This window comes from Heloderma suspectum, chromosome 5 (assembly GCF_057233095.1).
Source record: "Heloderma suspectum isolate Gila_16-S chromosome 5, 16-S_ref, whole genome shotgun sequence".
NCBI lineage: Eukaryota > Metazoa > Chordata > Lepidosauria > Squamata > Helodermatidae > Heloderma > Heloderma suspectum.
The window spans coordinates 215,460,430-215,472,456 of NC_139462.1; the positions used below are offsets into that span (position 1 = coordinate 215,460,430).

The 12,027-nt window shown below is 41.8% G+C and overlaps 1 protein-coding gene across 19 annotated transcripts in view; it reads right to left on the reverse strand.

Moving 5' to 3' along the window:
- The window catches only part of ZMYND11 (zinc finger MYND-type containing 11), a 120,552-nt gene extending 120,270 nt beyond the window's left edge, over positions 1-282 (reverse strand). For all 19 annotated transcript variants that reach the window (XM_084859274.1, XM_084859272.1, XM_084859265.1 and 16 more), the window contains exon 1: positions 102-282. The gene's annotated coding sequence lies outside the window, so the exon portion shown is untranslated. The remainder of the gene's footprint in view (positions 1-101) is intronic.
- Positions 283-12,027: the final 11,745 nt, after the last annotated feature.

Here is a 12,027-nt window from a genome sequence, read left to right on the forward strand (position 1 = left end):
AAACCTCCACCGGGCTGTAAATTCAAAGTCGTTTCTCCCTGCTCTCCCCCCACCACCACCAGCACCACCTCCGCCCCCCGACCGAAGAGAGACTCCCTCACCTTGTGTTCTTGGCGGCTGTGCTTTCTGTTGCTGCCGGGGGGGAAGAGGAGAAGTTAACCCAGGCGAAACTTTTCAATCCTTTTCCCCAGGCCGCGGCTCCCTCCTCCTCCTCCTACATATTTCCCCCCCCCATCGGAGTTTTATTGTGTCTGAATTTTTCTCTCTGCTCTCCTGTCTGTCCACACTTCTAGCTTTCTAGGGTAAACAGGGTTTAAGGATGAAGCCACCGATCCTTGGGAGAAGGAGAACTCTAGTGGCGTCGGAGGGAGTTGCTGGTTGCTTCTTTTTTTCGCCCCCCATCCCCGCTTTATTACGCAGGGTGGAGGCACGGATGAAATTCAAGAGAACTGATTCTTCCAACTATTGAAACATTCCTGTGTCGGGTTTTGTTTTGTTTTTTTAATATGGTAACGTTTACTCTCTCGCCTCACGCCACCCCGCTAACCATTCTTGCGGATGTTCGGGTTCATCTTTGTCCAGAAGAAATTGAAAACCTATTATGGAGTGAGTGTGTGTGTGTGTGTGTCAGACAAGGCAACATTGGCTGTCTGAACAAATTTCAATGTTTCTGTCATTCTCAAAAATATATTTGAAAACAAGGGGCTTCTGGAGGCAGCCAAAATCAACAGCGTGCGCGCGTGTGTGTGAAAGAAAACTAAAAAGGGTAATTTGATTTCTAGGAATAACATTCATCACGTTGTTGTGTTTCTCATCCCTGCAGAAGAGGGTGATAAAAAGCTAAAGTAACCAGATTACGCATTAGTAACCAGTCATCCAGGTCTGTATTTAAGGATTATGATAATTAAAATGATGTAATATATCCATGGTTATATTTTGATCCGAGCTTAAGTTCTGATGCATTTTGAACCACTGACATGGTTAATAGCAGGACTGCCCGCAACACACCAAGTTATAAGGTGGCAACTAGTCTACCCACCAAAAACCTCCCTTTCGGGATGTTTTCAGTCATTTTCAGACTCTAAAAGCAGCTTTGAGGCTCTTTTGTGAATAGTTAATGAGGGACAAATGGCATGAAGAGTACCATTATAAAATGGAATGTATATTCAAGCCAATCTAGAGATTAAATTCAGATGATAAATGTGAGAAAAGCAAATACCAATGTAAACATCAGCTGCAAAACTACCTTTATAGGCTTACACAAAAGACAAATAAGGAAGCAATGCATATGTTGACAGTTTCCAATTTTCTTTTGAAGTTCTCAGAAGGATGAGCAGTTCTGAGCTGAGGCATTTTTGTACTTCGAGTGAAGAGTCAAAGTGGCACCTTCGTTGTTGTTGTTGTTCAGTCCTGTCCGACTCTTCATGACCCCATGGACCATAGCACGCCAGGCCTTCCTGTCCTCCGCTCTCTCCCGGAGTGTGCTCAAATTCATAGGATTAAAGCTACTTTAATCCATAAACTAGAATATTTTAGAGAGAATATTTATTAGTTTCATTTTGTTTAAAGTAGGCTGCAATCCTATGCCTGTGCCTGCTTACCTTGGCAATCATATGCCCACTTACCTGGGAATAAGTCCCACTGAATTCAATTGAACTTAATTCTGAGTAGACCTGCATAGGATTGAGCTGTAACAGAGCAATCGTACCATTGGAGGCAGGGAAGTCTGATGTTGGAAGCTCTGAAAACTCCTGCCGGGCTCACACCAGCATGGCAGAAGGGAAGAGTGGCACTTTTCTTTTTTTCTTCTTGTTCTTGATTTGTTTTTAAAAACTGTTTCCCTCCCATTGGTGCCAAAAACACACACACCAATAAACAACACCTCCCCTCATTTTGAGGGCATGTCAGGGACACAGGAGGACTGTGGATTCAGTAGATCCACAGCCAGTCCTGGCACACCCAGGGAACACCTTGAGAACACCTCTTTTTTGTGCTTTCATTCATTGGAGAAACAGCAGCTATGGAACTTTCTACATTTCAGAGGTCAAGAGTGCAATCCTATGCATGTTTACACAGAAAATAGTCCTACAACTTTTTTCTGTCTAAACATGCATAGGATTGCATCCTAAACCACACAGGAGGCTTGCGAGGTTAGGTCACCGCCTCTGAAGATGGCCCTCTCTCTTCGCCCTCAGAGGGGGAGATCCAAAAAATCAAATAGCCCCTGGGACACTCTCCCAGGGACCACAGAATTGCAGCCGAAATGTATTTAATTGATACATTTCATTTTTTCTCTACAGTTCTTAGCAAATGTAAGAAAAACACGAGCTTCCCTATTCAATGCTTGAACATCTTGTAACAATTATTCTATCAGTTATTATTTATTGCATGTCATGTGCGAATTTATGTAGGGGTCCTGAATTCTAGTGGAGCTAAAAAAAAAAAATTTCAATGTACAGCTTCACAGAAAATTGGAAGTTTCTGCTTCTATTTTAGATTAACCAGAGTTTAATGTATCATCTGAACTGTAAACTGTGGTTAATCTTAAGTATGATTAGTGAAAACAAGTGAGCTTCATAAAGTATGGTTTAAAGTTGGCTTGTTTCCACCCAAAATACTTAAGGTTAACCACAGTTTGACTGGGTTTGGATGACATGACAAGCCGCAAGTAATCTAAGTGAAAGTTTCTTAACTGCTTCTCACAGCCACACAGGAGGGGGATGGGGAGCATGTAAGCCTAAGGAGAGACAAGGCTTATTCTCAGAATGTTAAACTATGGTGTAGATTTATGTCCAAACCAGCCCAGTGCAAGATTTAAATTTGAGATCTCTGTGTGGCAAAGCTCAAAGCACTTTCTCTGGAATTTCACATCCTGTAAATGCATCAACTTTTCCATTATTACAAAGATACACATCATCTGTATGAATGACTTAAATAAATTACTCAGCTGATAAGTATAGAAATTTGTGTAGTTTGTGAACATGATAGGTTCAGTCATTGTAGACTCTAGACAATATGTGTAAGATCCACAGATCTTAAGCCTTATAAGAATAGGTGTTCCTGTGAACCTATTAACAGATCCATGTACAGCTGTTTCTGAAGACAATGACAATTCCTGATATAGAAATGCTAGTGCTGTCTAATCAATTAGCTGCAATTAATTTCAATTTTAAAATAATCTCCCTTTTTCAATCTTAAAAAATTAGGAGAACATTAAGTTTATACAATTACGCACACGACAGATATTCACAGTCACATTATTACACTCTTCAGGTTGTGATACCTTTCATATTTGTCTAGTTCCTCATATTATAACAGCAATCCTTGGGTGGTTGTAAACCTTATATCCTGATCATATACCTCAGGCCTGCCAGGCAACCCCCAAATTTTGTATTCTACCGGATGTTTAATAATCTCTCTGTTTTTGCAGCTCCAGGCAGCCAGCAAAATCAGATTGACCAAGTGCTGCCATACACGCAGTTGGTTTGGTGATTCACAAATTGTGCAAGTGTGATATACATATGTTCATTTAGAACAGGGGTGGGGAACCTCTGGCTGCAAGCTGCTTTTGCTGTTATCTTATTCACCGATTGGAGATAAGAGGGCATTTCAAGGCAATTAACCTTTAAATACCTTGCAAAAAATCGAACCGTTGCTGATTTGGAGTTCTGCATTTTTCAGGCAGGAAAGCAGCAGCACAGAACTGAGCGGCATTTTTCAAGCACAGGACAGCTGCTGCACAGCTTGAAGGTGTGCAGTGTGCAGGAAGGAAACCCTGCTTACTTGTGAACAGAGATGCTTGATATTTGTGTTGCCATTTGAAAGTCATTGCAGGATAAAAAAAAAAAAAAGCCAAAGAAAGACATTTTAGGTTCAAATGATAATTTATCCAGTAAAGGCTTTTGGAACTACAGAGATGGGAAATACAGAAAACAAAAGCCCTACAGGACTTTTTTCGCTCTAAACCTACATATGATTGCGTCCTTCATCATCTTCTTTGTGCATAGCCAATGATTCCTGCTCTAGTTTTGTGGGGTGAATTTCAGTGGCTGAGGTGTGAGGATGTAGGAAGATTCATGGAGTGGTGCAGCCTATCGCTTGTTTGCTTGACCCTTGCCCTGCTTGGCTAACAACATCTAGATCTAGCAAAGGTTGATTGACTGGCTGGTGATTAATGTATTGTTACAAGAGGGAACAGTCTGAGACAGGGAAGGAAGTAGTGGTGCAACTATTCCTGTAAAAGCCCTCTGTAAACCCTAAGGATGATAACAGCAACAAGCCAGTGGTGAGGAATGCTTTTTATCAGGTCAGACTGATACATGAATTATGACCTCTCCAGACAAAAAAAAAAAGTCTGGCAGTGATGATCCATGCTTTGGTAAGATCTTCTTAGGCTACTGTAATGTGTCGTATATGGATCTGCCCTTGAAGATGGTTTGGAAGCTTCAGCAGCCAGAATGTTAACTGGGATGGTATGCTGGGAACATATCTTTCCAGTTTTGAGAAATCTACAGTGGCTATGAGTTTGCTTTCAACCTCAATTCAAGGTGCTGGCTTTAACCCTTAAAGCCCTTCATGGCTTAGAACCTACAGAAGGGGCCATAGCTCAGTGGTAGAGCACAGGTAGGGTGGGGGGGAAACCCTGCCTGAAACCCTGAAGAGCCACTGGCAGTCAGTGTCAACAACCCTGGGCTAGATGGATCATGGTTTGACTCAATATAAGGCTACTTCCTATGTTCCTATGTACCTTAAGGTTCACCTTCTCCCATATCAACCTTCTAAGGTATTATGATCTTCTGCTCAGGACTTTCTCAGAATGCTACTGCCATGCAGGTGGCAACCGAGAGAGCATTTTCATCGGGAGTGGCCTGGTTGTGGAACTCCCATCCAAGGGAAGCTCACCGGGCTCCCACCTTGTTATCATTTAGGCATCAAGTTAAGATACTTTTAGGACCAAGTTAAGGCGTTTTTATCTTTGCAGGCCTTTTAGGGAGCAATCCTATCTAGATAGGCAGCCGCTTCCGAACTCGGAGGCAACCGCCTATCCAAAGCAGGGCAGTAGAAACATGGAGGGGATCGTTCCCTCCATGCTTCTCCTGCCCTGCTTTTTTGGCTAGACAGCCAATTGCAGCTGCCTAGCCGCAGGAGGATGGAGCAGGGAAGGAGGCTACTGTACGACACATAGGAGGTGTCGTACAGGCAGTTACAATCTCCCCTGCCCAGAATGCCCCCAGCCATGCCCCTTTCCGGCTGCTCCGCACTCCTTTTGCAAGCGTGGAGGATGGGGCTGTTCCGTGTGGGCTCTGAGGCAGGTTCTCCGGAAAACAGCAGATCCTATGGCCATCTAGCTGCTGTCTATTGGCCATAGGATTGCTCCCTCCATTAATTTAATTATAAAGAATAAGGGAAGTGGTATTCTAAACACTGGAAATTAGTTTGTTCTATCTTACTCTGCTGTTGGATAATTTTATATTGATTGAATTCTTTAAATTGATTGTTGACTGTATGTTTATTTTATTGATTAAATATTATTGTATATTTTTATTACTGTTTTAATTTATTTTATAAACTGCTGTGGGATAGATTTTATGAAGCACGCTATATAAATGTTCTAAATAAATAGATGCTTTTCTCACCTGTAAGAATAATTTATTTGGACAAAATATCATAGACTAGATCAGCCTTCCCCAACTTGGTGCCCTCCAGATGTTTTGAACCACAACTCCCAACATTGCTGACAATTGGCTTTGCTAGCTAGCACTGATGGGAGTTGAACTCCAAAACATCTGGGGGGCACCAAGTTGGGGAAGGAGTGCGGAGCTAGATATTCAGCTCTGCAATACAAAAGATGGTGGTGTACCAGTCACAACCAGAGTGGGTAATGTCCTTGCATTCTGCCTAGGCTTAGATCATGGTGGCCAGCTTGCAGTGTAGGTGCCTCCAGTGGTGCAGGCAGGAAAGCAGGAATTGCTGGTATGCCTCAAGTGAGATCAAGTGGGCCCATGGTTCTTGCAATGCCCTGGGTGAACCCCTGTCTCTCTAACCTGTGCTGTACTTCTACCTCCACTCTGACTCAGACAGTTAGACAGAAGGCCACACCAAGCTGTGAGGTGGGTGAGCCACATATGTCTGGCTGCCCATAGACTTCATTTGGAGCACATTTAACTAAGAAGTTAGCTGCCACTGTCCTAAACTAAATTGTATTATTTATTACATTTCTGTATTGCTCATTAGCTGAAGCTCTCTAGGCCATTTACAAAACAAAACTTAAAACCCTAAAATACAGTAACATAGTAAAAGATAACATAAAAACCATAAGTTTAAAATAGAATAAAGCCAAGAAAAAGCCAGCAGCAGTGCAAACATCTAAAAATGCACTAACACCATTTTTAAACCTGAAGGGCTAAATAGCCTGGGAAAACAAAAAGGGCTTCACCTGGTGCCAAAAAGAACACAATGTAGGTGCCAGGTGAGCCTTTCTGGGGAGGACATTCCAAAACTGGGGTGCCACCACTGAAAAGCCACCCACACCACTTCATTTGATGGGACACCTGGAGAAAGGCCTCTGAGGATGATCTTAGAGTCCAGGCAGGTATATATGGAAGGAGACAGTCCATCAGGTAACTTGGCCTCAAGCCATTTAGGGCTTTGTAGGTTAATACCAGCGCCTTGAATATCTCAAGACCAAATGAGGCACAACAGGGCAGCCTGCATATTTATTTGTTGTGTTTGCAGCATACACATATAAAGGGGTGATACTGAGGTCTTCTATTTTTTTATATGAAATAGATTTTGCAGGTGAGGGAAGCAAAACCATTTCCCCTCCCTTGCTTACCTAACTGAGTGCATTCAGTTGCTTGGAGTACTTTTCTTCCTGACCAGTTCCCATACTGGCAATGAGCCAGGGTGGGAACAAAACTGCTTGAACCAAGAGAGTACAACAAGGTAAGGGGAGGGGGCGTGGCTGTATTTTTTTTTTTTTGCTGTGATGTGTAACTAAGAATTTTACATTTCATTCTTGTGTAAGCATACATGGTTCCAATTCAGATGGGGACTATGGTGCTCTGGGAAGTGGGGTTAAACTTTCCCTCTCACATGTTTTTCCCTCTGATATTCCACACACACACCCGCAGTGGTTAAAAAAAGTGTGGTGTTGGGGGGGAGACTCCATTGACTCCAGTGCATCTTTCCCATTCATATATAAAGTGAAGGGGGGGGGGGTTAACATTCCTTTTCAGGTGCAAAATAGCTTCCACCCTCTGCTTTATATGTGAACAGGGCAGACACGTTTATAAAATATATGTGGCTATCCTATCACATCTACCTTGGCTCTCAGCAGCCTTTTATTATATGGGAGCCTGGTTCATGGCCCCTCTAAAATGTCTCACAGGTACAACTGACACCTTGGAACTTCCTTCAGCAATCAAACAGGATCAAGACTACAGGAAACACTATATTCCCCTCATCTTTCTCTTATTATATATATTCTTTTTTCTTTTCTTTTTTACAACAAAGTTTTGCTTTGAGTCATACACACATTTTTCATAATGGCCAGGCATTTTGTTGGTTTAAACCCCACTCTGTTCGCTTCCAAGAAACTGAGCTGTATTCCAACAGTGGTGTGGGAGAAACATTTCACCGAAGTTTTTCTTGGCCCTGACTCTGCAAATCTAATTGTAATTGGGAAGATAGATGATTTACCTGAGTGGCCTGATGCCCATCCAAAAGCGATCAGTGAATTAATCAGCCAACTTAAAAACAATAAGGCTCCTGGACCTGATAGTATACCTTCAATGCATTAAAATGCAATGCAAGCTGGTGGGCTTCTTTTTTAGCCCCCTTTTTTACTTTATGCAACAGGACAGGTTGTTTCCTGCATATTTGGCACAAGGCAATTTTAGTCCCCGTATACAAGAGGAGTGAGATGCAGGATCCCAATAATTATCATCCCATAAGCCTCCTATCTATAATTGGGAAGATTTACACCAAATTGTTATGTAAACGTCTTCTGGATTGGATGAGAAACTCCAAAGTGATAGGAGATGAACAAATTGGTTTTACTCGTGGTTGCTCATCTTTGGACCACTGTTTTGTTTTGGCCCATCTAGCTGAAAAGTATTCTAAACCAAAAGGGGGCCAATTATTTTCTGCATTCATAGATTTGAAATCCGCTTTTGACTCAATTTTGAGAAATAAGCTATGGGAAAAATTAGAAATGCTGGGCATTGATAAAAGACTTCTATATTTGATCCAAAATCTTTATCATCAGACAGAAGTTCAAATCAGATGTAATCCCAGTGCTAGCCTGTCGGAACCAATAGTATCAACTAGGGGTGTAAGACAAGGCTGCGTTTTAGCTCCATTTTTGTTTAATATTTTTCCAAGCAATTTACCAAATGCTTTGAATACTACAGATTCTCATTCTCCAAAACTGGCTGATACAAAGATCCCCATTTTACTCTATGCAGATAATGCTGTCTTAATACCATGGACCAGGGTTGGCCTCCTGCGTCTGCTGGCAGTGTTCACTAGCTACTGTAAAATTAATCAGTTGAAAATTATATAATAAATCTAAAGTGCTGTTTTTTTCAAGATGCGGGAGGACCTTTGGATGGCCTGTGAATGGGAATCGTATCGAACAAATTTCAGGCTATAAATATTTGGGTATATACTTTCATAAAACTCTCAATTGGTCTTTGCAGAGAGATAGGGCTAGATCAACAGCTAACAATACAGCTGCTGCAATAATAAGGTTCTGTTATACCAAAGGGGGTCAATTTGTCTGTGCTGCACTTGAAGTGTTTAAGGCTAAGTCACTTATGCAATTGACATATGGCATTGCAATCTGGATAAAAGCTGTTAATTTTTCCATAGAATCGTGCAGGCAGCTTTCATCCGCTCCATCCTTGGTCTTCCAAAATGTGTAGCAACCCCCTCTCTCTTGTTGAAAACTGGCCTACAGACAATCACCTCAAAAGCTTGGATTAGCATATTATATTTTTTCGATTCGTTTGTACAGCCCTGGATCCTTAGGTATCTTAGGTAAGATACGCAATGATCCTTACGTCTCTGAGTGGATGACATTGCTCTGGAATAAGATCAATTCTCTGGGCTTATGCCCAGAGTATGTCCTAATGATGGAAGCTAAGCAGGCCAGATGATCTACAAGCTTTAAGTTCTGCAGCAGATAGAACTTGCTGTCCTCTGTTTTTGGGTGCAAATCTGAGTTATGGGCTGGTAGAAGTGAAATATCTCTCAATCCTTAACATTCCCAAATATCGGCATGCACTTACTTTAGCAAGATTTAATATCTTACCCTCTGCTTTGTTACAAGGGAGATTTAAGAAAACTAGCCTTTTAGATTGTATATGCCCACGTAGAAGGAATGAAATTGAATCAGTTATTCATGTTTTACTTTGCTGCTCCTTTTATATAGAGATTAGAGAGAAATTACTGTCTGATACTAGATCACATGGATCACTGCCTTGTTGTGGCGAAGGGGCTTGCGTAACTCAGTGAAGCCATAAGCTATGCTGTGCAGGGCCAAGCGAAGAGGATCTAAAGAGCCTCTTGTTGAGGGTGAAAGTGGAGAGTGCAAAAGCTGGTTTGAAACTCAACTTTAAAAAAACTAAGATCATGGCATCTGGCCTCATCACTTCCTGGCATAAAGAAGGGGAAGAAATGGAAGCAGTGACGGATTTTTCTTTCTTGGGCTCCAAGATCACCACAGACAGTGACTGTAGCCATGAAATTAAAAGATGTTTGCTCCTTGGGAGGAAAGCTATGGCAAACCTAGACAGCATAGTAAGAAGCAGAGACATCACCTTGCTGACAAAGATCCGTATAATCAAAGCTATGGTTTTCCCAGTAGCAACATATGGCTGTGAGAGCGGGACTATAAGGAAGGCTGAGTGCCGAAGAATCGATGCTTTCGAACTGTGGTGCTGGAGAAGACTCTTACGAGTCCCCTGGACTGCAAGGAGGTCAAATCAGTCAATCCTAAAGGAAATCTTTGGAGGAGGATAATGTAAGCCGCCTTGAGTTCCTTGCGAGAGGGAGAAAGGCGGGGTATAAATGCAATAAATAAATAAATAATAATAAATAAATCAACCCTGACTGCTCATTGGAAGGACAGATACTGAAGCTGAAGCTCAAATATTTTGGCCACCTGATGTGAAGAGAAAACTCCCTGGAAAAGACCCTGATACTGGGAAAGATTGAAGGCAAAAGGAGAAGGGGACGGCAGAGGATGAGATGGCTAGATAGTATCACCGATGCAATGAATATGGGCTTGAGCACGCTCCGGGAGAGAGTGCAGGACAGGAAGGCCTGGTGTGCTGTAGGCCATTGGGTCACGAAGAGTCGGACACGACTGAACGACTGAACAACAACAACAACACTAGATCAGATATCAGTGTACTTCTTTACTGTTTTAGAACAACTGAGGACAGGGATACAATCGAGGCTTTTACGAAATTCTTTTTGAATGCTATGAGAATAAGATCTCCTCAGAAATGATTTTACTGTATATTTCCCGAATGTGTTTGTAGACCCTTTGTATTTTTGTATGTTCGAAGTCTTGTCAGTGACTGATAAAGTAATAAAGATGATGATGATGACGATGAAATTGAGCTGTTACCTTTTACACAGCTTCAGCAGTTTGCTCAGAGAGGCTATTCACTTCCTCCCTGAATTTAAAACAAAAACAAAAGAAACCCCAAACCCCTCTTTTACTGTTATTTTCCCGTTTACTGTTATTATCGCGAGGGAAGTCATGCCTGATTTGTACTGTTATTTCCAAATAAGTACCCAGCAGAGAGAAGCTTTACCAAATTCCATTTTGTGAAGTTAGCATAAAATCCTGGTTTAGAACTCTATTCCTTTACTGATTAACCTACTTCATGGCTGACTTGGTTCCACAGGATCATGCTGTGCTCATGAACAGAGCATAATGTAAACCAGTCAGAAGTTGGTTGGCTTGGAGTTTTGCCAGAGTTTATACCATTAATCTCTGAAATTTCAGAGCCTCTGGAGCAAAAGCTGAACACGTGTGCTGCACCGTCATTTCTATCAAGACCTCCCTTATTCTGATCCATCCATTCATGAGATATTAAGTTTCTTGTTATTTTACAACTTTGGGGTATGTCTCAGCAATGCACAGGGCTTGATCTGGGAGAGTAACAGGGTTCGTTTCACAGCCCTATTTCAAAGGCCACTTTTGAAGCCTTGCACAATTTTGCAGCCCGTTTGCACTGCATCATAAGGAACTGCCTTAATTCACAAAGAGAAAGAGATTAGGAGTATGGCATGTGAAGGACACTTTCTGCATTCCTCAAGATTGTGTCCATTCTCTTTATGTTCTTCTGGACAAGTTTAATCTTCCCTTAAGCATAATAAGAATACTTAGCATTGATATAGCACTTTAGACTGTTCAGAGCACTTTAGGTACATTATCTTGTTGTAACATTTAACAACAACCCTGTAAGATAGGTCACTATTAGCCTCATATGTTGACATTTCGGTGGCTGAGGAGAAACAGCTTCTCTGAGGTCACCTAGTACATTCCTGGCAGAGGTGGGATTAAGTGGATTCATACCTCAGTCTTTGCCAAGACACTACACTAAAATCTTAGCTGGTTATATTGACAAATAATAACTACTCCAGAACTGCAGAAGTCAGCCTGATCTTTGCTGCTGGCCAGAGAGGAACCAGAGCCACTGGGTGGCTGCACCTCTCTGCCTGCCAGGGACAATAACAGGCAAAGGGGGAAGAAACAAAGGTGCTGGATAGTTACTTTATTGATTGATTCCTTGGAATTAATTAGATTAAAAGATATACATCTTTAAAACAGACAAATAAAGAAATAGAAACTTTATGTCCTGGATTGATTATTTATTTATTTGATTTATTTATAATACTTGTATTTGTTGTTGTTGTTCAGTCATTAAGTCGTGTCCGACTCTTCGTGGCCCCATGGACCATAGCATGCCAGGCCTTCCTGTCCTCCGCTCTCTCCCGGAGTGTGCT